A 12,899-nucleotide genomic window follows, 5' to 3' on the forward strand; every position below is an offset into this window, starting at 1 on the left:
AATGGCTTTGATTGTATTGATGAATGTTCCTTCCATAGCCAGTTTGCCTAGAGTTTTAATCATGAAAGGGTGTTGTATTTTATTGAATGCTTTCTCTGCATCTATTGAGTTAATCACGTGGTTTTTCTTCTGCAGTTTGTTAATGTGGTGTATCACATTGATTGATTTGCGAATGTTGAACCATCCCTGCATACCAGGGATGAATCCCACTTGGTCTGAGTGGATGATTTTTCTGATGTGTTATTGTATTCTGTTGGCGAGAATTTTGTTGAGGATTTTTGTGTCTATGTTCATCAGGGATATTGGTCTGTAATTTTTCTTTCAATGCTGCATCTTTCTCTGGCTTAGTGATTAAGGTGATGCTGGCTTCATAGAAAGAATTTGGGAGGATTACCTCTTTTTCAATTGTTCTGAATAGTTTGAGAAGCAGTGGAGTTAATTCTTCTTTAAATGTGTCGTAGAATTCAGCAGTGAATCCATCTGGTCCTGGGCTTTTCTTTGTTGGGAGGGCCTTTATTACTCTTTCAATTTCTGTCTCAGTTATGCATCTATTTAGGTTTTCTGTGTCTTCCTGGTTCAATTTAGGTAGATTGCATGTGTCCAGGAATCTATCCATTTCTGATAGATTTCCCTGTTTGCTGACTTACAACTCTTTGTAGTAATTTCTGATTATTCTTTTTATTTCTGTGGTGTCTGTTGTTACGTTTCCTTTTTCATCTCTGATTTTATTGATTTGGGTCTTTTCTTTTTTTAGTTAGTTGAGCCAATGGTGTGTCAATTTTATTTATTTATTTATTTTTTTCAAAAAACCAGCTCTTCTCTTGGCTGATATTTTTGTAATTTTTTTTATTCAATCCTGTTGATTTCTTCTCTGATTTTAATTTTTTCTCTTCCCCTACTATATTTGGTTCTGGTTTATATCTTTCTATATTACATGTCCATTAGTAGATTTCTTCATAGTACATTTTGATTTTTTATAATTATAGATTTTTTAGTAATTTGTATTTTGCCATGCCTTTAAATTATCATGGAAGCTGTAGTATTAAAAATAATGTGAAAGAATGAGGCATCAGGCAATTTTTGAATACCATCTTTTCAGTCTACTCTGATGTAGGAAGGAGCAGATAAATATGCCTTCTATACAATGCTATTCAGACTTGTTGCATGAAACAAATGAGAAATTCTGTGTAAGGTAAATAATAAATTATGTCATCTAACTTTGGTTTTTATCAAGATATAAAACTGAGCCTACATTATATTTTTTGTCAAAATTACATAATGAAATTTCTAATAAGAAAAAATAAAATGTAACACTGTAACTGAATAACAATATGACTATATGACAATTTCATGACAGGCTGCTTAATACTAATTTATCAGATACAGTGCAACATTTGCATGTATATTTTATATACCTGTTTTTAATATATAACATGAAAGATTATATATGACAGCACAGTGGGGTAAGTCACCAGTTGGGATACTGGCATCCCATACTAGAATACCTAGGATGACGTGCTGCCTTGGCTTTTGATCCACATTCCTAATGCACACCATAGGATGTAGCAAGTGGGATACCTTGGTGGGGTTCCTGATCACTATCCTGAGCCTGGCCCAACCCCAGTTGTTTTGCATATTTGAACCAGCAGATGAAAGGTGTCCCCCAGCCCTTTTTCAACTAAATAAACTTTAAGAATGTTAAAACAATCAAAATATGTCTAACAGGAAGAATCGTGAAAACAATAGGTTAGAACATTTAGAATAGTATATAACATAAAATCATAATAAAACTTAATGTATTTGTATATAATAAATGCATAAACAAAATGAATGATATATAAATTTCATTTAAAAATTGACAGGTTAGTATGGTAGATATTTGGACAACATTTTGATCAGCAAACAGAAAGTGAGCATTACTTCAAGTGCTAGAATGTAACTTTGAGTATCTCAAATTTAGACTTCAATAATGTCATAAGAGCATAAGCCTACAAATTATATTATCTATCAAGTGTGAAATGACAGTAGAACTACCACTTAAGAATACCTGAGAAATTATTTAGACTCATGCAAATTTTATTTATCTTATCTAATAATTGTATCTGGAAAAACATGCCCATACAAATTATTTTGAGAAAAAAAAAGTTACAAAAATCCTCAAAACGTCCACCAGAGGCAAGAGGAACATGGGAGAAGTTTTGAATAACAAGCATAAAACAACAGACAGAATGAAAGAAAAAAAATTAACTGAGAAACACGTGCTTCCCCTAGGACACTTGCTTGCCACTTGTGCCTCAAATCTGTGAGTGATTTACAACACTCCCTCTGATCAACTGGAAGAAACAAGGAAATCTGCCAACTAGAGGCTTTCCAAGGACTGAAGGACATCAAATGAGATAATCAAATTGAAAATAATGAAGCATACAAGAAAGGAAGACTTCAGAATGAAAGTTATCAGAAAATCAATATAGGAATCGTGTTTCAAAAAGTTAAAGTAGAAAATGAAAATCATTAATAATGAGAATGAGAATGAGAAATCGTGAGTAAAGAAAAATGAACTTCATTAGCTATATTGGGAAAATAACAAAAAATAAATATATTAATATGTAACAAATGCATAGTTTAAACATTGAATTAAACTTGGTTGATTAGAGTGTTAATGAACTGAAAGACTGAACTTCAAATTTGCCTTAAAGAATGACCATGAAATAGAAAAATCCAAATGTAGTCATGTGGGAACCAGAAAGAAAGAATCAACACATTCATTTGGATCATAAGATTAGAGAATTTATAAAACTATGAAAGATGTAATCTGTTAAAACAGTTTATAAATGCCCAACATAATATATCAAACATAAGATACTCAATACACAATTTCATTATAATAAAAAATTTAAAAAGTAAAATTGCTCAAAGAGAAATCAGAATCAAATTCAGTAAAACTGAGTAGAAGTCAAATTTAAGAATACGTGGAGGAAAATACTTGAAACTTAAAAACAATGACAGTGAAATCTCCACACCCTTTATTAAAAAAAAACACAAAAAAGAGAAATATAAAAATACCATTGATGACAAAATTAATGTCCAAGCTAGGATTGAATGCTTATCTATTTTTATTTTATAAAAGTGATTTTTTTTTCAAAATAACAATCATGAAATATTTGATTTTCAGCAAGTACTTCTACAGTGATTACTTAAAGAAGAAATAAAAGTTTTCTTATGTGGAAGTCTGAAATCAAAATGAAAGAACAAGTAATGGTAAACATATTCAAATACTTAACCATGTTGCTTGTTAGCTGAAAGAAAATGTTTTACACAACAATATAGATTACAAAGTACTTAGATATAAATTATAATTCCATAAGGATTTATTGAATCCCATAGGAACATATCCCATTAGAATAATTTTCATAATGTGTGAAATATCTATTTAAGGCAATTATCATAAAAATTTATATTACTAATTTTTACTTTATTTGAAAAGGATAGGGTGATAGGAGAGAGAGAGAAAAAGAGAGAGATATCACTCATCTGGTTTTATCTTCAAAGGCTGGCAACAGCAGCATACAGAAGGCTAAATCCAGAATTCTAGATCTTCATATATTTCTCCTACAAACTTAAGAAACCTACAAACTTAAACCAGCAAGCACTGCCTTCCAGGATATGCATTTTTACAAAGCAGAACCAGAAGCAGAGGTGGTATGCAAACCCAGGACTATGATATGGGATGTGTGCATCTGAAGCAGCATCCTCTGTGCTGCATACTCACCCAAAGACCACCCTTTTTAAAGCTCAGTTTGTTAAAATTCAAAGCTTTTCCATGGTATACTTTGCAAGATATTAATTATCCTTTTATTTTAACTGATTAGCACCAATGGACTGACAGTGGCATAGGCATTGACCACAACACCCTGTACACCCAAGATAACTGAGTCATATGTCCGCAGTATCATTGAGGAGAATGGGTTGATGAAATCCACCCAGTACATGACCACAAAGAAACTCACCAGCAGCAGGATGGTCTGGGTGGCCCTCTTCTCTGAGGAGGAGAGAGGCTGGTGCTGTGAAGGTGCAGGGACCTCCTCTGATGCCTGAGCAATAGGATCACCATGTACACACTTGAGAGCAGCATGACTCCCACAAGGAAGACATCCCTGGATGTTGTCAGTGTGAACATCAAACTCCTGATGCTAGGGCTTATTGGGGGAAATGAACAATATTTAGTGAGAACCATCAGATTGGTTTGGGTCACAAAGGAAGATGCTTTAGTGTGGATGATTGTGCTAGTTCTGAAACACAGAGAAACCATAATAAGAAGAATAATAGAAGATGAACTGTGTGGAGCTATGTTTAAACTTTGCCAGCCAGGAGTTGCTGGGATTAATGGTGATGGCCTGGATAATGTTCAAGAGGCAGGTGGTGCAGATGGAGAGGCCCCTCATCACCCTAATTATGTAGAACAAAGCCTTACACTTGAAGTCACTGAAAAATTTCAGAGACTCAGACATGTCCAGAGACCTCAAAACAACACAGTGAGAAGCATCACTGTGTGTACAAGGGCCAGATGACAGGTGATCAGATCAGCAAGCTTTGGCTTGTGATACTGCAGGAGGGTGAAGATGTGGAAGAGGAGGATGTTGTTGGATGAGATTCCAATACCAGCTTGGCAGAGAATATATTTATCTATATGAATATATATAATATATAAGATATATATATGCAGAAAGTGTGCTCATCTTAATAACAGGAAGGAAATATATGCATGCCTGCAAAGCTAACAAATACAGTAGATCTCTCATCATCAACAGGCATTACTCTGCATACCATAAATCTAATTTGTGTGTTAGCTTCCCATCTTCAGAATTGTGTCAGATTTCTGTTATTTTCAGTTTCCATACCAAAAATTCCTCATATGAACTCATCAATTCAGTAGGGTACTGTGAAATTATTGCTTTCAATTAGCAAGAGAAAAACAAATAGGAACAGTATAAGTTGATGCTAAATTTTCATCATGATCAACACATAGTGATTTTTTATTGCTAACAAAATTGTGGAATAATCTTCCATGCTTTAAAAAAACTCTTAGATCCTCAATAGTTGAGATTATTCTTTTTAAGCCTTATTAAACATATTTTACAATGTTAAAATTTCGCTATTACATCATCATGCTATTAAACGAAATATAATAAAATCAATGTTATCTGATTAATTTAATCTGGGTGTTTCATTCCATGTCATGTAACTATAACAGAAAAATTATATAACATAAATGTAATTTCACACAGTTCTAGAGATTGGAAATTTCACGATGGAAGGTCTTTCATTTGATGTGTGTTTTCTTGCTGTGTTTTCCCATAGCAAAAGATTAAGCAAGAGAGTACACATGCCTTTTTAAAATTGCACCAACTATACCCACAAAGGTGTGACCTTTGTGGCCCTGATCTCTGAATTATCTCATCTCTTAATACTGCATAAATGGCAGTTAAATATCAACATGCATCTCAGAGGGGACATTTTACCCATAGCAATGTGACAAATGTGTGATGCTGAGAAAACTGAAAATTACCACATTCTCTCCATTTCCTAAGGCCAATGAGTGTGTGATTGTTTTCAATACCACTCGTATCAATATAGGAATATTAATATAAGTACTCAGGTATGTTGGGGAGTTTTGTCCTTGGTTCATATTTAGAGATTCATAGTTGAATTAGAAAAAAACTATAATTCCAATTGAAATCCCTGTGTTTATAATGTTGAAACCATAGAGTCTGTTATACGTTTGATACTCTTTTTCCAAAAGCTTCACTTACTAAAATATTTGTGTATGTGAACTGCCAGAGTCAAACAACCTGTTGCTACCACTAGTAAGTTGTGCATTCTCAGCAAACTTGGTTTTGCTCTCAGGTTAAACCAGGAGAAGCACCAATATCATGTTGACTTAAAGGCACAATCATAATCTTTCCCAGATTTTAATAGTTCCTCTTAAGTATTAGTGAAAAATAAATAGGTCATAGATACAAATACTTGCTTATGTTGCTAGAATATACCTAAACCATTTTATAAATGAAATGCATTTTGAGCCATAAAACAAGGAGACAATCAGATAAAATATTGCAGAAAATAATTTTAGTATTTCTTCTGTGACCCAAAGTTATATCTACCTCACTCTCTTGGATGCAATCCTATCACATCTGCAAGTGTTCACCTATGGGAGGGCAACGCAGTACTTCAGCAAGGCTCTGAGGACATTGATGCTGATGCTAGACTGCAGAAAATTATGGTTCCCAAGAAGAGAAGTTAGTAGATAAAAACAGGAACTGCATTAAACATATTTTAGGTAAATGATTTAAACAAAAGTTTATCCCAATTTCATGCTATTGCAAACTAATAGACACATATTGCATATTTTTACTAAAGATCATTTATTAATTTCCTGTAATTTAAACTTAATTGAGGACCCTGTGTTTGAATTTGCTGAATTTGTAAACCCTGACATGGAAACAGTTAAAGGGTTTTGAATAATACAGTACAGACAATAGGAGAAAGAAAATAGAAGGTATATATAGAGATCAAATCCGTTCGTGTCAGGTAACAGTTGATCATAGTGTAAAGAAAAATGGATTCCAATTGATTTATTTAAAAATACACAAATGTGAATGCTTATCATAGAATTCACCATGAAAAAATGATACTCAGTTACCATTTTCTGCTGGGGATAAGGATGAACCTTGTGAAATCAGAAGATGAACAATGAAGATGTATTTCGTAATCATTTTTCTGATTTTTATTTTAGTGTCAATATTTTAAGCTCCAAAGTACATAGGTAATTGTGAATTACAGTGGGGCAAATAGCTCTTTATAACATACTAAGAACAAAGGAATTACCACAAAATCTATGAACTTACATCAAAAGCAAAGAGGAGTGAAATTCAGAGAATTATATGTAGATTTTTGTACTCTGCCTATCTCAGATGTAGCTATGTAATCTGTATTACCAAATAGTACCTTAGGCTTTAATGTTGAATTCTATAAATCAAAATATTTTTCTAATTAATTGACTATATTTTGTGTAACGTTGTAAAACCTGTGACTGGTTATCCACAGCACAAAGAAATTTCTGAAAATCTTACAGATATGATAGGTTTGCAAATGTCTTACCATGTGCCTATACATCATAAACATGAGAGGGTGAGAGTCACAACAGCGTTCTAAGGTAGGGAATTTGGAAGGAAATTGAAAACCCATTCCCTCTGTTGCAGGTGTCCTAATAGGGGTGACTGGAGGCTCCTTATCTCAGAGTGCCCATGCTCAAATACAAGAAATGAATAATAGCTTCTGAAACAAAATTAACTATCACCAGAGTCCACATAGAAAGTATTGAGTTCTACAGCTTGTTTCTTGAGGCATAACTAATTCTCATCATTACTTTGTCATTTATTTCAAGTACACAATTTGTTGATTCTATCTTTGTTATTTCACATTACTTCAGCAAATCAGAAGCATGCTTATTTATGGGTTACAATGAGATTATAGGATACACATATACCTCAGATAATGATTCAGTTGTTAATTCACCTGTTGATTAGTTGCAAACTTACTTTTCCTTTGTGAAGAGAACATTTAAAATCTCTATTAGAAATAATGAAATACACAGTACATTAACAATAAGAGTCATAATTCTGTGCAACAGAGGACTAGAGTGTGTTTCTGTTTTTAAACTGACATTCTACACTTTGCCTTTTGGAATTTAAAGGCAAATAGTCAGGTGGCCTGCTGAATTCAGGCATTATCATGTAACTAATGATAACTAAATAATGATGTTGTAATCAACTGATCATTTAAAACATATTTTAAATATGAAATTGAAACTTTTAAGGTAAACAGCAGGAGTAATAAAACTAGAGGATTCTGTTGTTTAAAGGAGATCTTAGTTCTTGAAATTTGAAATTTTTCTCTCTAATAGAAATATATATATACTTTTATTGACATGCTAATATTCAAATATTATGAAAATTTTAAAAGCTTCAAAATATTTAAAACTTACCCTTAAAATTAAAATAACTCAAAGCAAAAAGAAAGCATTCCATCTTTTACCTTAGTGCTTTTGAGACTGCTTCTCTTAGTATCACATATCACCATTTGATTTATTTTGATTATTAAGGAGTTTTCTAAAATAAAGACGTGCTGTATATTTCTTTTCATTCATTGGTAGGTATTTGAATTATTTTCATATTTAGCTCTGTGGTTAGTGCTGCAATGAGCCTTTATGAGGATCCATGTTTTCATGTATTTTGGTACGTAAGTGGAACTGCAGTTGCTGGGTCATATAATTCACTTTATGAACATTTATTGATTGATTTGAAAGTCAGATAAAGAGACAGAAACAGAGGCAAAGACATCCAGAGAGAGAGAGAGAGAGAGAGAGAGAGAGAGAGCAAGCGCCTATTCACTGGTTTATTTTCCCAAGTATCTATAGTAGTCTTGATTAGGCCGTGTTGAAGCCAGCGTTTGGGAACTCAATCCAGGCCTCTCAACTGGTTTTTATGGATCCAAATTCTTTTTTAAAATGGCAGAAATTTATTTCCCCATGTCTGAGATCAGTGTGTGCACAGTTTCAACTCTTTGAAGCCCCTCTCTTCATTACATGGATAATCATATTCTCCCTGTAGCCCCACATTGTCTTCCCTCTGTATGTATTTGTGTTCTAAATTCTTTTTTTAACTTTTATTTAATAAACATAAATTTCCAAATTACAACTTTTGAATTATAATTGTTTTCCCCCGATAACCTCCCTCCCACCTGCAACCATCCCATCTCCCACTCCCTCTCCCATCCCATTCTTCTTCAAGATTCATTTTCAATTATCTTTATATACAGAAAATCAACTTAGTATTTACTAAATAAAGATTTAAACAGACTGCACCCACACAGACACACAAAGTATAGAGTACTGTTTGAGTAGGAGTTTTACTGTTAATTCACATAGTACAACACATTAAGGACAGAGGCCCAACATGGGGAGCAGGTGCACAGTGAATCCTGTTGTTGATTTAACAATTGACACTCTTATTTATGATGTCAGTAATCACCCGAGGCTCTTGTCATGAGCTGCCAAGGCTATGGAAGCCTCTTGAGTTCACCAACTCTGATCTTGTTTAGACAAGCTCATAGTTAAAGTAGAAGTTCTCTCCTCGCTTCAGAGAAAGATATTGCCTTCTTTGATGGCCCATTCTTTCCGCTGGAATCTCACTCACAGAGATCTTTCATTTAGGTCATTTTTTGCCAGAGTGTCTTGGCTTTCCATGCCTGAAATACTCTCATGGGCTTTGTAGCCAGATCCGAATGCCTTATGGCCTGGTTCTGAGGCCAAAGGGCTGTTTAGGGCATTTGCCATTCTATGAATCTGCTCTGAATCCTGCTTCCCATGTAGGATCCAAATTCTTGAGCCATCATCTACTCCCTCCCAAGGGTGAATTAGCAGGAAGCCAGAATTGAAAGCAGTCACAGCACTCTACCTCAGTAATTTCTATGTGGAATGCTAGTTTCTCAAAGCAGCACATTAACTGCTGCACCACATGCCAGCCACACATGATCATTCTGTTAGGACATTTTAAAAAGCTGACAAGTTGTTTTCAGCATAGCTGCACTATGATATCTTCCTGTCACTAATATTTGAGGGTTAAATATTCTCCATATTTCTGACAATATTTGATGTATGGCATGTTAAGTGTGTGGTTTTCTTGAAATTCTTACTTGCTATTCTGAGAGAAATAATGTTATTGAGGATATTTTACACAGTTATTGCAATTTTTCTTTATCTTTTGGGAAAATTTTTATGGCAAAATATCTATGTAGATGATCACTGATTTCAAAAGTTCTTTTCTGTTGTCTCAATTTTATATGGTAGAGTTCACTGTAAAATTGGAGCCATGTTTTTCTTAAATTTCCAAGAAGACAACCACAATTCACTTACTTCCTTGTTCCCCCAGCCATGCTTCCTCCTTCCACTCTCTTTATCAGTTTTTGAAAAGCCATAATTTTAATCAACTCTATATTCAAAAGCTTAATCATAGTATTCAAGAAGTAAAAAGTATGAAAACCACGGTTCTCCAGGAGTATAAACAAGGACTATATATGACAATCATAGCCCCAAATGAATATTACATTCTTACACATTTTTCATGTTCTATATTAACTACTACACATCAGAGAATATGTATTATGTTTATTTGAGACCTCATCTGCTGCTTTGTAAGTAAGACAGAACTGAAAGCAGTCACAGGAATATAACTCAGGTATTCCATTAAGTGGTGCTGGTTTCTCAACCCAGCCCATAAACTACTTCATCAAAAGCCACTCCCATATGATAATTATATTATGGCATTTACAAAGCTTCCAAGTCATATTTACAGTGGTTGTCCTATTTTATCTTCCCATCAGCAATATTTGAGAATTCCATATTCCTCATATTTGCTGACAACATTAGTTTTTCATTGTTGCTTTAGAGCCATTGTATAGTAAGTGAAGTGTGTTTTTTTGGGGGAAGATTTTATTTATTTTTCTTAGACAAATAATGCTATTGAGGATAATTTAAACAGTTGTTAACATTTGTAGGGTTCGTTTGGGCAAATTGTCTATACAAATCATTACTGATTTTGAAAGCTATTTTCTATTGTTTTAATTGTTTAAATTTGTGTTGATATTTATTTTGAGGAATATAATCTGTAGGTAATCTATTGATTGCAATTGATGAAAAGTGAAGTTCCATTTTTTATATTGGATAGAAATATGAAAGTAAAAACAATAACGTGTGTCAATAATTTATCAATGACATGATAAATCTTTTTGCTAAATTGGATTAGAATATTTCCTCAAATTTCGTGATTTTAGCAAGGTGAAAACTACAGAATTACAAAAATATTAATTTGCTTTTCTTAAGCTTTTTCTGAGATATGTATTAAATTTGTTGCTATTTTGGAATAATATAATTTCCTTTTTAAAGCATGCTTATTTAATTTAAAGGCAGAGTGGTAGAAAAAGAGGGTTAGAAAAAGAGAAAGGGAAGAAGGGAAGGGGAAAGGGTTTAAACCCCAAATATCGACAACAGTTGGGCTTGGCCAGGCCAAAGCCAGGAGCTGGATCTTCATTTGTGTCCCCCATGTGGCTGTCAAGAATCCAGTTATCTGGGCTATCATCTGTTGCCTCCCAGGCACATTAGTGGAACACTCAGTTCCCGGCACTGCAACAAAGAATGTGGACATCCCAAGTACAGATTTACCCCTGCACAATGCCCAGCCCTGAATGGTATCACATCCTTAAATATCTTTTTAGAGTGTTCAATACAAGCTTATAGAAATATAATTGATTCTCATATATTGACCTCACATAGTGCAATCCTGATGAGCTTATGAATTGTAACAGACTCTCAGTGAATTATTCAGGATTATTTTATACGTAGGATTATATATTTGTCATAAAAATCGAGTTTTACTTCTTGTGTTGTAGTCCAGAGTCCTTTTACTTGTTTTTATCATATTACTTTTGGTTATTTGAGGTCTAGGGTGGTTCCTGAGACATATTAGGATTTTTTCTATTTCTGTCAGTGAGAATTTGATATTCATTTCATCAAAGCTGTGGATTGCTCTTGGCTGTGTTAACCTTTAAAAAAAATTTAGTCTTCTTAATACTGCTAAATATCTTCAAAGTTGTTTGTGTTCTTTATGAGTTCTTTCATCATTTTGATAGCTTTAAGTGTTTATGTCTTTCATCTCTTTATGGTCATGTTTCATTATTTCATTAATGTGTAATTAGGCAATTCTTTCCAGCATTTCTCATACTCTGAGCTTTACTTTCTGTGCTTCCATTTTATTTGCTGTCATACAGTCTAGCCTACATATTGCAAATTGCCTGAAACTTACATGTGGAGCCTTGTTTATACTCATCTTAAATCTTTCATCAATAATATGTCAGGCATGGTCTGTATCCCTTATTGTATGGCCTATTTGATGTCACCATGTGGACTCTAGTAGAGAATGAGGCAGCTCTTGTGGATGTGTGTGATCAGGCTATTTTATCAAAGGGAAAACACGTGTTCCCCACTGACTTTTGAGTCTGGTTGCGAGGGTTGACTGAGGCTAAACACAATCTTAGGACTGTGAGGTATCCCCCATACCGTCAACATATTATAGGCTCCAGAGTTCAAACAGCCAAGTCAGAGCACCCTTAGGCAGCTTGCTTTGGGAGCATTTCTACATTTTCTCTCTCAGTGACATACTTGTAGAGCTTAGCAGATTCTGTCCACCTCATGACTTTGGAAGCTTTGCGTGCTGTGACTGTGGGAATTCTGTGACTGTATGATAGGGTACAGGGTGTAGCTGGGTCTCTGGGCAATCACTGTGTCTGATGTCACGGCTCAGAACTCCCTGATAGCCTGAGGTTGGCCACTGTAAAGGGTTCTTAGCTCACACTGAAGACCAAAGAGCTCCTTTGTGTGGTTTATGCATCAGCATGGGTGGAAGTTGTACTCACTGTCCGTCATTGATCACCTTGGAAGAGAGGAGGTGAAGTTGTGATTAGGCCAACAGGTATGATTATACACTTTTCCTCTGATGACAATGGAAGAGATCTACCATATACAAATCGGGTGTCACCCTACATTCTCATTTCACCTAGGGACACTGACCAGAGCTCCCTGGCCATATGCAGCATTTCCAGAAATATCTAAAAATAAAAGCAAAATTTCAAGAAAAGGAAGACAGCATGGCTTCCTAAAGTACACAACAATACTTCAGTATCAGTCTGTGATGATGAACAGATTGATGGAATGCCTGAAATGAAATTCAAAAAAGTACATAGGATTAGACAGAAGCAACAATAAGCAAATTAATGTGTTAAAGAAA

The 12,899-nt window shown here is 34.2% G+C and overlaps 1 pseudogene; it reads right to left on the reverse strand.

The window, feature by feature from the left end:
• Positions 1-3,689: 3,689 nt before the first annotated feature.
• LOC138847084 (vomeronasal type-1 receptor 94-like) lies at positions 3,690-12,538 on the reverse strand (annotated as a pseudogene).
• Between the last annotated feature and the right edge of the window lie 361 nt (positions 12,539-12,899).

This window comes from Oryctolagus cuniculus, chromosome 19 (assembly GCF_964237555.1).
Source record: "Oryctolagus cuniculus chromosome 19, mOryCun1.1, whole genome shotgun sequence".
In the NCBI taxonomy this organism is placed as follows: Eukaryota; Metazoa; Chordata; class Mammalia; order Lagomorpha; family Leporidae; genus Oryctolagus; species Oryctolagus cuniculus.